Consider the following 13,603-nt stretch of genomic DNA (forward strand, 5'->3'; position numbering starts at 1 on the left):
CACTCAAAGTTTATTCAAAGCATTATAATTGAGCTGGATGTGGTGGATCATACCTTTAATCCCAGAACTTGGAAGGCCGAGGTGGGCAGATGGCTTGAGTGCAGGAGTTTGACACCAGCGTGGGCAACATAGTGAAACCCCATCTCTTTTAAAAAAAAAAAAAAAAAAAAAAAAATTATCTGGTGTGGTAGTGCCCACCTGTAGCCCCAGCTCCTTGGGAGGTTGAGATGGAAGGATCACTTGAACCCAAGGAGGTCAAAACTGCAGTGAGCCGTGATCACACCATTGCGCTCCAGCCTGAGTGACAGAATGAGATCTTAATAAAAACAAACAAGCAAACAAAAACTGGTTTAGAAAATTAGAAGTTTTTTAAAAATTTAAAACTTCAGATCGATATCAGAATTTCTGTGTGTGGAACTCTTCCACTGGTTGAAAACTTCAGGGTTAGACTGATGTATAATAAAGTGCATAAGATTTAGACTAATGAGGATGGAGCTCATATCCTCTGAAACATGTAGCTATGCAAAGAGGGTATACAAACTCGGAGTGTTGTTAAACATAAATAAAAGGAAAAGAGTTGTCTGTTGAAGAAAATGACATGGCAGGATAATATTTTAAATAGAAAGTTAAGAACTATTATTTCTAAGGAGGTTATATATGAGCAAAAACCTAATAAAGAGAAGGCAGCCAGCCAGAACTGGGCAAAGTGGAAGGAAATTAAAGGCCTTAAGTTGAAAATGACCTTGGAATAGGAGAAGACAAAATGAAAACCAATGTTTTCATTGGTGGAGTCAGTTTCCATAGTCCTTGATGGTCCCAATATGGAGCATGGATTAAGGGCTATGACATGCTATTTTACAATATGGTGCTTCGTTGCAGTTTGATAGAATTTACCTTTCTTCTAAACATTCACTTCTGAAGAATAAATCACGTAAAGGACTTAAGTGAGAAGAGGAGAGTCTGTTAGAAGTTTATGCAGTCATCCACATGCTTTGGAGAGAAAGAGAAGTAAATGGATTTAAAAATAAATCAATTTCAGGTTTTCCTGGTAAATTAAATGTCAGGTGAGGAAAATAAAAAAAAGGATAGAGTATGAGGAAAATAAATAATCCCTCTCATGTTTAGGGTCCTGAAGAAGTGGGTAAACTTGGATGGTCTGATTGACTAACAGCCTCACAAGTAGAAAGTTGGTGATATGGGGGGGCACCCAAGATGGCTGAATAGGAACAGCTCCAGCCTCCAGCTCCCAGCGTGAGCGACACAGAAGATGGGTGATTTCTGCATTTTCAACTGAGGTACCAGCTTCATCTCACTGGGGCATGTGGGACAGTCAATGCTGGTCCACGGATGCAGCCCAATCAGCGAGAGCTGAAGCAGGGCGAGGCATCGCCTTACCTGGGAAGCGCAAGGGGGAAGGGAATTCCTTTTCCTAGCCAAGGGAAATTGAGACACACAACACCTGGAAAATTGAGTAACTTGCACCCTAATACTGTGCTTTACCAAGGGTCTTAGCAAACGGCACACCAGGAAATTATATCCCACACCTGGCCCAGAGGGTCCCACGCCCAGGGAGCCTCCCTCATTGCTAGCACAACAGTCTGAGATCTAACTGCAAGGCAGCAGTGAGGCTGGGGGAAGGGCACCCACCATTGCTGAGGCGTAAGTAGGTAAACAAAGCTGCCCAGGAAGCTTGAATTGGGTGGGGCCCACTGCAGCTCAAGGAGGCCTGCCTGCCTCTGTAGACTCCACCTCTGGGGACAGGGCATAGTTAAACAAAAAACAGCAAAAACTTCTGCAGATGTAAAAGTCCCTGTATGACAGCTTTGAAGAGAGCAGTGGTTCTCCCAGCACAGAGGTTGAGATCTGAGAATGGACAGACTGCCTGCTCAAGTGGATCCCTGTCCCCTGAGTAGCCTAACTGGGAGACATCCGCACTAGGCGAAGACTGACGACACCTCACACCTCACATGGCTGGGTACACCCCTGAGATGAAGTTTCCAGAACAAGAATCAGACAACAACACTCGCTGTTCAGCAGTATTCTATCTTCTGCAGCCTCCGCTGCTGATACCTAGGCAAACAGGGTCTGGAGTGGACCTCAAGCAAACTCCAATATACCTGTAGCTGAGGGTCCTGACTGTTAGAAGGAAAATTAATAAACAGAAAGGACACCCACACCAAAACCCCATCAGTATGTCACCATCATCAAAGACCAAAGGCTGATAAAACCACAAAGATGGGGAAAAAGCAGTGCAGAAAAGCTGGAAATTCAAAAAATCAGAGCACATCTCCCCCTTCAAAGGAACACAGCTCATCGCCAGCAATGGAACAAAGTTGGACGGAGAATGACTTTGACGAGTTGAGAGAAGAAGGCTTCAGTTGGTCAAACTTCTCAGAGCTAAAGGAGGAGCTAGGTACCCAGCACAAAGAAACTAAAAACCTTGAAAAAAGAATGGATGAATTTATAACTAGAATAATCAATGCAGAGAAGACCTGAAAAGAACTGATAGAGATGAAAACCATGACACAAAAACTACATGACAAATGCACAAGCTTCAGTGACTGACTTGATCAACTGGAAGAAAGAGTATCAGTGATTGAAGATCAACTGAATGCAATGAAGTGAGAAGAGAAGTGTAGAGGAAAAAAAGAGTAAAAAGAAATGAACAAAACCTCCAAGAAATATGGGATTATGTGAAAAGACCAAATCCACATCTGATTGGTGTGCCTGAAAGTGATGGGGAAAATGGAACCAAGTTGGAAAACACTCTGCAGGATATCATCCAGGAGAACTTCCTCAACCTAGTAATGAAGGCCAACGTTCAAATACAGGAAATACAGAGAACGCCGCAAAGATACTCCTTGAGAAGAGCTACTCCAAGACACATAATTGTCAGAATCACTGAAGTGGGAATGAAGGAAAAACTATTAAGGGCAGCCAGAGAGAAAGGTCGGGTTACCCACAAAGGGAAGCCCAACAGATTAACAGCAGATCCCTCGGCAGAAACTCTACAAGCTAGAAGAGAGTGGGGGCCAATACTCAACATTCTTAAAGAAAAGAATTTTCAACCCAGAATTTCATATGCAGCCAAACTAAGTTTCATAAGTGAAGGAGAAATAAAATCCTTTACAGATAAGCAAATGCTTAGAGATTTTTTCACCTGTAGGCCTGCCCTTCAAGAGATCCTGAAGGAAGCACTAAACATATAAAGGAACAACCAGTACCAGTCATTGCAAAAACATGCCAGAATGTAAAGTCCGTCGATGCTAGGAAGAAACTGCATCAACTAACAAGCAAAATTACCAGCTAATATCGTAATGACAGGATCAAGTTCACACATAACAATATTAATCTTAAATGTAAATGAACTAAATGGTCCAATTAAAAGACACAGACTGGCAAATTGGATAAAAAGTCAAGACCCATCAGTTCGCTGTATTCAGGAGACCTATCTCACATGCAGAGACACACATGGGCTCAAAATAAAGGGATGGAGGAAGACCTACTAAGCAAATGGAAAACAATAAACAGCAGGGGTTGCAATCCTAGTCTCTGATAAAACAGACTTTAAACCATCAAAGATCAAAAGAGACAAATAAGGCCATTACATAATGATAAAGAGATTAATTCATCAGGAAGAGCTAACTATCTTAAATATATACGCACCCAAAATGGGAGCACCCAGATTCATAAAGCAAGTCTTTAGAGACTTACAAAGAGACTTAGACTACCATACAATAATAATGGGAGACTTTAACACCCCACTGTCAACATTAGACAGATTAACGAGACAGAAAGTTAAGAAAGATATCCAGGAATTGAACTCAACTCTGCACCAAGTGGACCTAACAGACATCTACAGAACTCTCCACTCCAAATCAACAGAATATACATTCTTCTCAGCACCACATCGCACTTATTCCAAAATTGACCACATGGTTGGAAGTAAAGCACTCCTCAGCAAATGTACAAGAAGATAAATTATAACAAACTGTCTCTCAGACCACAGTGCAATCAAACTAGAACTCAGGACTAAGAAACTCAATCAAAACCGGTCGACTACATGGAAACTGAACAACCTGCTCCTGAATGACTACTGGGTACATAAAAAAATGAAGGCAGAAATAAAGACGTTCCTTGAAATGTCTTTACTGAGAACAAAGATACAACATACCAGAATCTCTGGGACACATTTAAAGCTGTGTGTAGAGGGAAATGTATAGCACTAAATGCCCACAAAAGAAAGCAGGAAAGATCTAAAATTGACACCCTAACATCACAATTAAAAGAACTAGAGCAAGAGCAAACACATTCAAAAGCTAGCAGAAGGCAAGAAATAACTAACATCAGAGCAGAACTGAGAGAGATAGAGACACAAAAAACCCTCCAAAAAATCAATGAATCCAGGAGCTGGTTTTTTGAAAAGATCAACGAAATTGATAGACCACTAGTAAGACTAATAAAGAAGAAAAGAGAGAAGAATCAAATAGATACAATAAAAAAGTGATGAAGGGGATATCACCACTGACCACACAGAAATACAAACTACCATCAGAGAATACTATAAACACCTCTACGCAAATAAACTAGAAAACCTAGAGGAAATGGATAATTTCTTGGACACTTACACTCTCCCTAGCCAATTCCAGGAAGAAATTGAATCCCTGAATAGACTAATAGCAGGCTCTGAAATTGAGACAGTAATTAATAGCCTACCAACCAAAAAATGTCCAGGACCAGATGGATTCACAGCCAAATTCTACCAGAGGTACAAGGAGGAGCTGGTACCATTCCTTCTGAAACTATTCCAGTCAATAGAAAAAGAGGGAATCCTCCCTAACTCATTTTATGAGGCCAGCATCATCCTGATACCAAAGCCTGATAGAGATACAACGAAAAAGGACAATTTTAGACCAATATGCCTGATGAACATCGATGCAAAAATCCTCAATAAAATACTGGCAAACCGAATTCAGCAGCACATCAAAAAGCTTATCCACCATGATCAAGTGGGCTTCAACCCGGGATGCAAGGCTGGTTCAACATACACAAATCAATAAATGTAATCCAGCATATAAACAGAACCAAAGACAAAAACCACATGATTATCTCAATAGATACAGAAAAGGCCTTTGACAAAATTCAACAGCCCTTTGTGCTAAAAACTCTCAATAAATTAGGTATTGATGGAACGTATCTCAAAATAATAAGAGCTATTTATGACAAACACACAGCCAATATCATACTCAATGGGTAAAAACTGGAAGCATTCCCTTTGAAAACTGGCACAAGACAGGGATGCCTTCTCTCACCACTCCTATTCAACATAGTGTTGGAAGTTCTGGCTAGGACAATCAGGCAAGAGAAAGAAATCAAGGGTATTAAGTTAGGAAAAGAAGAAGTCAAATTTTCCCTGTTTGCAGATGACATGATTGTATATTTAAAAAACCCCATCATCTCAGCCCAAAATCTTCTTAAGCTGACAAGCAACTTCAGCAAAGTTTCAGGATACAAAATCAATGTGCAAAAATCACAAGCATTCTTATACACCAGTGACAGACAGACAGAGAGCCAAATCATGAATGAACTCCCATTCACAGTAGCTTCCAAGAGAATAAAATACCTAGGAATCCAACTTACAAGGGATGTAAAGGACCTCTTCTAGGAGAACTACAAACCACTGCTCAGTGAAATAAAAGAGGACACAAACCAAATGGAAGAACATACTATGCTCATGAATAGGAAGAATCAATATTATGAAAATGGCCATACTACCCAAGGTAATTTATATACTCAATGCCATCCCCATTAAGCTACCAATGACTTTCTTCACAGAATTGGAAAAAACTGCTTGGAAGTTCATATGGAACCAAAAAAGAGCCCGCATTGCCAAGACAATCCTAAGTCAAAAGACCAAAGCTGGAGGCATCACGCTACCTGACTTCAAACTGTACTACAATTCTACAGTAACCAAAACAGCATGGTACTGATACCAAAACAGAGATATAGACCAATGGAACAGAACAGAGCCCTCAGAAATAATACCACACATTTACATCCATCTGATCTTTGACAAACCTGAGAGAAACAGGAAATGGGGAAAGGATTCCCTATTTAATAAATGGTGCTGGGAAAATTGGCTAGCCATAAGTAGAAAGCTGAAACTGGATCCTTTCCTTACTCCTTATACGAAAATTAATTCAAGATGGATTAGAGACTTAAATGTTAGACCTAAAACCATAAAAACCCTAGAAGAAAACCTAGGTAATACCATTCAGGACATAGGCATGGGCAAGGACTTCATGTCTAAAACACCAAAAGCAACGGCAGTAAAAGCCAGAATTGACAAATGGGATCTAATTAAACTAAAGAGCTTCTGCACAGCAAAAGAAACTACCATCAGAGTGAACAGGCAACCTACAGAATGGGAGAAAAGTTTTGCAATCTACTCATCTGACAAAGGGTTAATATCCAGGACCTACCAAGAACTCAAAGAAATTTACAAGGAAAAAAAAAACAAACAACTCCATCAAAAAGTGGGCAAAGGATATGAACAGACACTTCTCAAAAGAAGACATTCATACAGCCCACTGACACATGAAAAAATGCTCATCATCACTCGCCATCAGAGACATGCAAATCAAAACCCCAACAAGACACCATCTCACACCAGTTAGAATGGCGATCATTAAAAAATCAGGAAACAACAGGTGCTGGAGAGGATGTGGAGACATAAGAACACTTTTACACTGTTGTTGGGACTGTAAACTAGTCCAACCATTGTGGAAAACAGTGTGGAGATTTCTCAAGGATCTAGAACTAGAAATACCATTTGACCCAGCCATCCCATTACTGGGTATATACCCAAAGGATTATAAATCATGCTGCTATAAAGACACATGCACATGTATGTTTATTGCAGCACTATTCACAATAGCAAAGACTTGGAATCAACCCAAATGTCCATCAGTGACAGACTGGATTAAGAAAATGTGGCACATATACACCATGGAATACTATGCAGCCATAAAAAAGGATGAGTTCATGTCCTTTGTAGGGAGATGGATGCAACTGGAAACCATCATTCTCAGCAAACAATCACAAGAATAGAAAACCAAACACCGCATGTTCTCACTTATAGGTGGGAATTGAACAATGAGATCACTTGGACACAGGAAGGGGATCATCACACAGCAGGGCCTATTGTGGGGTGTGGCGGGGGAGGGATAGCATTAGGAGATATACCTAATGTGAATGACGAGTTAATGGGTGCAGCACACCAACATGGTACATATATACATATGTAACAAACCTGTATGTTGTGCACATGTACCCTAGAACTTAAAGTATAATAATAATGAAACCAAAAAAAGAAGAAGAATGTGATATGTGCTATGTAGGAAAAAATTCTTCCCTTGTGCAAGTAAACTTGGTTGCCTAAGCATTAAAAAAAAAACAACAAAAAATAGAAAGTTAAAAAAATATATTTTTAGAAGCTAAAATTAATATTGGAGGAAGATCTGAAGGTACTGATTGAAAGAAATAACAAACATAACTCATGTATGTAAATCAAACTATTTGGTATGAATAAATATCACACAGACTCTGGGCTATTTCTAATTGGAATTATAATGAAAAAAAATCAGTCCAAAAATTAAACCCTTATGGATGTCAAAAAGAGCAACAACAACTTGTAATGGTGGTTTCAAACCTAAAAAGTATGTGGAAATAGTTTATGGTGGACAGATATGTCCAGGAAGTTGTCAATGCCATACTCTACAAAACTGTAGGCAAGAATTTCACCAAAGTTAGCAAATAAAGAAGGCTATTAGTTTGGAAATATTTGTGATAAACAGTGCCTGGAGAGGAAATTAGAGAAATTCCCAGTTCCCTTCAACCCATCATCTTCCTTTGGCTGCACGCTATTACATATTCATGCATTATGCCTAACTATATTAAGATTATCAAGAAATCACAAATCAATTTGTAATTTGTGTTCTTGACAAGTTAACTCAATACTGCAAAATATATCAACTACTACTTTTAGGAATTTGTTGGCTAAAAGAGGAAAATTTTTCTAAAAGCCAATTTTCCTCGCAATGGCTAATGTGGACAATTTAAATGAAATCACACAGTGAAAAACATACTTTTCAGTTTCCGATACTGTGGGAATATCTGCAAGTTGTTAAGATGTAGTAAAAGAATATCTATAAAATAATTTGTTGTAGGATCAATTTGCCAAATAAAATGGAAAAAATAAAAATACTATAAATGTCATGTTCATAGAGGTGAACCATTGATGTTTATAAAATTGAAACAACATATATATACTAGGACTTTGTTTAAAGTTATCACAATATAATGTTTTGTTTCAAGGTGTGAAAAAGTACTTCATTTATTCATTCAGTGAATATTTATTGAATAATTACATATGCCAGACTCTATTCTAGGTAGTCAACAAACATTAAAAAATTCTTGTTCTCATTGAGTTTGTATTCTAGTGAGGGAGAAAAAATGACAACAAAAAATAAGAAACCCCCCAAAATAAATAAATCCCCAAGAACCAGAGAGAATATTCCTGTTCCTCGAGACAGGCAAATTTTTTTTTCTTGGCACTTTGCTGTGCAAATAATATCTGACTTAGAGATTCATTTGAAGGTCACTTGGAGCGGATATTACACTCACTATGGAAAGGTTTACATTCCACATCTAGGTTCAAAGTTTGTGTCACAAAAGCAGAGTGAAATTAAAGCTATTCTTCAGGCCAATTACGGTCATGTGCTCTAACCCTACTTCAATCAATGCTTTCTAACCATTTTCAGCCACCACACCATTGACATTCACAAAACAGTTCTGTAAGTTCTTTCAATAGAACTTAATAATTCTCAACTAGTAGGCGATATGCATCATCTCAATATGGGCAGAATAGGTCGAGGAAGGAAAGGATCTAGAATTTCCAGAGAGGTTTAGATAGAGGAAATACTTTTTCTTCATTCTTCATCTGATGTCACTTTTCACAGTTAAAAGTCAGTAATTTAAAATAACCAGCATACCTATCTATCTCATTATTTAAGAATATCTACATAAATGTCAAAGTAATAGCAGCGAATGATAGTGCTTACTATGTTTCAGACACTGTTCTAGTAGATTTAATTCTCAAACCAACTCCTGATTAGAAAACCAAGGCATGGAGAAGTTAAGTGACTTATCTTAGGTCCCACAGCTAGTAAGTGACAGAGCTGGATTCAAAATCAGGCGTACATACCAGAAACTGTGGTACTACTTTACTAAAAGAACACACAAATACATAACCATGGTTAAAACATACCATTATTCAATTGTTCATTTATGAAAAATTTAATATACAGTTTATTTCTTCATGGCACAATCAGAAACCTATTGTTGGATCTTTCTCATTATGTCAAAAAGAGATGTAGTAAATATAAATTTAGCTAGCCCCTGAAGTTTGAAAGGCTCTAATTAATAGCAGTGAGCTAGGTCAATACTTCTGAGTTTATTGAAATCTTTCCTGAAGTCTTCCATCAAACTGGGTTCTCATCCTTGAAGTGGCAACACTTGTTCAGCACAACCTTATGAGGATCAGGATCTGAAACCCTGCTAGTTCTGGAAAATACCAACCACCACAACAAAAACAATACTGGGAGTATCACTCATTTTCTCCTTTGTTTGTTGACTTGCATCACTGTGCATCTGGGATACATCATGATGGAATTCATAGGTCCTGTTCTATGTTGTTGTGGAAGCTACTGGAGTTTAGTGTGGCAGTTTTTTGGTTTTTGTTTTTTGTTTTTGTTTTTTTTTTGTTTTGTTTTTTATTTTGGCTATAAAAGCCATGTAAGAGTAAGTGAGAAATAAATTATAAACTGTGAATGTGAAAATATTTGTCACAGTACCTGAAATATATAAATGATAAATAAATGGTATGTATCAGTTCTATTAATCTAAATGTTCATCAAAAATAGGTTTTTCTTGTTAAATAATTTTATTGAATACTCTTTAGTAGAAAATGCTTATATTGAGATTAAATAATTATTCATTATTTCAGGTTTTTTTTTTTTTTTTACTTTTTCTGTTTTATTTACAAGTGACAAAATTTTACATAACACATACCAGTCAGTGCATAGACACACATTCACACACCTGCACATGAGCATACATACATGCTTTCTCTCTCCCCCTCTCTCTCTCTCTCACACACATACACACACACACACATAGAATATGCAGGTAGATATGTTTTGATATAGCTTGTCTTTCCATATGTTTGATTATTATGGTGCTTTTTCTCAAGTCCTAGAAATAGATAATGGGTTTTTTCCCCTTCCTACTGAAATTTGACTGTATTTCAGCATCTTCTTTCAGAACAAAACTCTCCTCTCTGCTTTCAAAGTTGTTAGCTACCAAATATAATGAAAATGTCCTTGTTAATGTGTGATGGCAAAGTATTTTAGCACCTATTTCTAGATGCAGATAATACATAACAGTTCCAAATAATACGTAGTATGTTCTTGGTAGCTTCCTGAAGGCAATAATTTCATATCCACTGTACTTTCGAAAAGAGCTATTTCAATGGTGGGAATTTAAAGCAAGCAAAAAAGGAAAATTATAACAAAGGAGGATGAAAAGGATGATTTCTGTAGGTTGTTAGGATTCTCCAATTTTATTCTTATTATTTCTTTCATTTTAGCAATAATCAAACTTTACATTAATTCAACAAAGTTACTTCCCTCCCTCCAGGCATTGACAATATAAAAACGATTTTGGATTTTTAAGCAGAAAATGACAGCAATATTTTTAATCACAAAAGGCAATCATGTAATTAGCATTTATGATGTAACCCATTTAAACATTCATTCTTTGAGAAAATGTCTTGTGAACACTGCAAGATATGAGACATTATAAATTACTCAACTACAACATATGCCCTGTGGATGAGTTCACAGTCCAATTGAAAAAAATAAAGCCAAAACAATGAGAGTATTGATTTCTATAGGCAAGTATTAAATTATTAGACTCACATTACAAGGACTCTGGATAGCTATCAATACCTTAACTTTGACATTTCCAACTGAAAATGACATTGTATGCTATATAGATCTTGTTACCCGTAATCTACACTTCCGCTGTTCTCTCTGTGTTCTCTCAAGTATCTTGCCTTTTTGCCAACTATTCTTGTAGCAGTAACTTGTCAACTAAAACAATACTTAAATTCTATGTCATCTATTTGGATTTTTTTCTGATCTCTACAGTATTATCAATCAAATCTCAAAAATTCACAGGTTCTCCTTCATTACTAGGTATTTTATATATTAGTCTTGCTTCTTCAAATAGAGGAAAGCTCTTTGAAGGAAAGAATCAGGTCTCTAGTTTTCAAAATGTAATTAAGAACGTTTTAGCAAGTCTGTTCATACAAAAAAAATTTGATAAACATGTTAATTGAAGAGAAGAGATTAACAAGCAACATTTATTTCAGCATCCATCCTTTTTCTAATGACCATTAAGCTTTAATTAACTTTGAGTCAACATGCTTCAACCACCTTTTTCCCTACTAGTTGTGCCTGGTTAGAAAATAAAATATTTATCATCATATTACCCCAAATTTACTAAAAATACTAAGACTAGATACTTTGTGTTCCTATGAATTATTCTTAAAATCATATTACATTGTTATTGCTATTTGACAAAATGATACAAAATATATATAGCTTGAAGACTATGAATATAAATAAAAGTGACTCACAACTACAAGAATAAACATTACTCACTGGATAACCAAGTGGTACCCTACTACCCACAGGTAATGCTAATGGTCACGGAGCAACATTTACATATCACGCTTCAATGGGAATGATTACAATTAGAATAACATGCCACTTAGTTGGCTCTGATCTGATGATGCCCATGACTGGCTAAATTTCCACAGATTTCAGAGTACAGCCTTGGACAAAGATTGGCACCACCCACATTTTTACATGTAGCTAGAATATGTTCATGTTGTGTAATATTTTCATTTTATGGCTTTTATCCCACAAATGGTATTTTAACAGAGGATTGTTCCATTAGTAAACAGACTGGTCTTGCTGACACATCTTTCCTTTTAAAATATACTTTGGCTGAATTCTAACAAAATCATTTTGAATGCAAAAGGGATGCTTTTCAAGCCAGATGGTTTATCTAATAGGAATGTTTTCTGATTAGAGAAACAGCAGTAGACTCATGATCACAGCAGGTGCCAAACTGGTTCTGTAGTTTACATGAATTTGCAACTGAACAAGTCATGAACTAAAGGGAATCTATTTTGAAATGTGCCACAGTCTATTCTGAGAAGAACGGGGAGTGTAAAATATGGTACCATATTAGATAGGGTTCATATGGCATTTCTTGATATGAATGTTGTCATTATTGCATTTATGATAAAATGTATTTGTATACTAAATTCCCTGACTATGTTGTAGAGAAGATTAATAACACTTCAAAATCATAACGCTTACAGAGCATTTTATGATGGTATAATAATCTAAAGTGTTTTTTGGGTCAAAATAATTTGGAATCTTTTAATTGGAAAAAATGTATCATTGTTTTTCTTTCTTGTTTTCCTTATTCCTTGTACCTGTATTCCGCTTTTGTTTCAAGAAAAATTTTTTTCATGTACTGGTAATAAGGGAAACAATATTATTGGTATGACAGGCCCAGCCATGTCTAAGTGTGCATAAAAGGAAACCTCCCAGGCATTGTAGAGATGGCATCCCCATGCAGGTTCCTGAGTAGTGGACTGTTGCCTTTTACTATAGTGTAACTCGTTCCTGGGGCTGAGATGACTACGGGGTACAAAAGAGAGTGAGCCCATAGATTCACACTGAGACTTAGTAGCTTCCCATTGTTCATGGTCTGACAACACCACCAATCTTTGATGTACCTTAATGGCATACAAACGAAAAAGTATGTAGTCTAGGAGAAAAGATGTGTAGCCCCCTATGTTAGATAACACTGACTGTCAACTTGATTAGATTGAAGGATACAAGGTATTGATCCCGGGTGTGTCTGTGAGGGTGTTGCCAAAGGAGATTATCATTTGAGTCAGGGGGCTGGGAAAGGCAGACCCACCCTTAAATCGGATGGGCACAATAAATCAGCTGCCAGCATGGCTAGAATATAAGCAGGCAGAAAAAAAAGTGGAGAGACTGGACTAGCCTCGCAGCCTACATCTTTCTCCCATGCTGGATGCTTCCTGTCCTTCTTTGAATATTAGAATCCAAGTTCTTCAGTTATTGAACTTGGCCTGGATCTCCTTTCTCCTCAGCCTGCAAACAGCCTACTGTGGGACCTTGTGTGTGTGTATATATATATTTATATATTTCGTTAGTTCTGTCCCTCTAGAGAACCCTGACTAATCCAGATTTTGGTACCAGAAGTGGTTCTAGAGGAACAGGATATTAAGGATAGAGTTCTTTCATTGGTTTTGGGGTTTTTGGAGTTGGCTACTTAATATGATTAAACACAGAAATACTAAGGACTCTACATCTAATTGTATGGAGAACACTGATAGTCCTTAGCATGAATTGTTTAGAGAGTTATGGAGAAA

The 13,603-nt window shown here is 37.2% G+C and overlaps 1 long non-coding RNA gene across 1 annotated transcript in view; it reads right to left on the minus strand.

Moving 5' to 3' along the window:
* Nucleotides 1-13,603, minus strand: part of LOC103221313 (uncharacterized) — a 349,435-nt gene that overhangs the window by 521 nt on the left and 335,311 nt on the right. Inside the window, exon 18 of the long non-coding RNA XR_012095553.1 lies at nt 54-145. This is a non-coding gene — a long non-coding RNA (uncharacterized lncRNA). The remainder of the gene's footprint in view (nt 1-53; nt 146-13,603) is intronic.

The sequence above is a fragment of the Chlorocebus sabaeus genome, chromosome 15 (assembly GCF_047675955.1).
Source record: "Chlorocebus sabaeus isolate Y175 chromosome 15, mChlSab1.0.hap1, whole genome shotgun sequence".
NCBI classification, from domain to species: domain Eukaryota; kingdom Metazoa; phylum Chordata; class Mammalia; order Primates; family Cercopithecidae; genus Chlorocebus; species Chlorocebus sabaeus.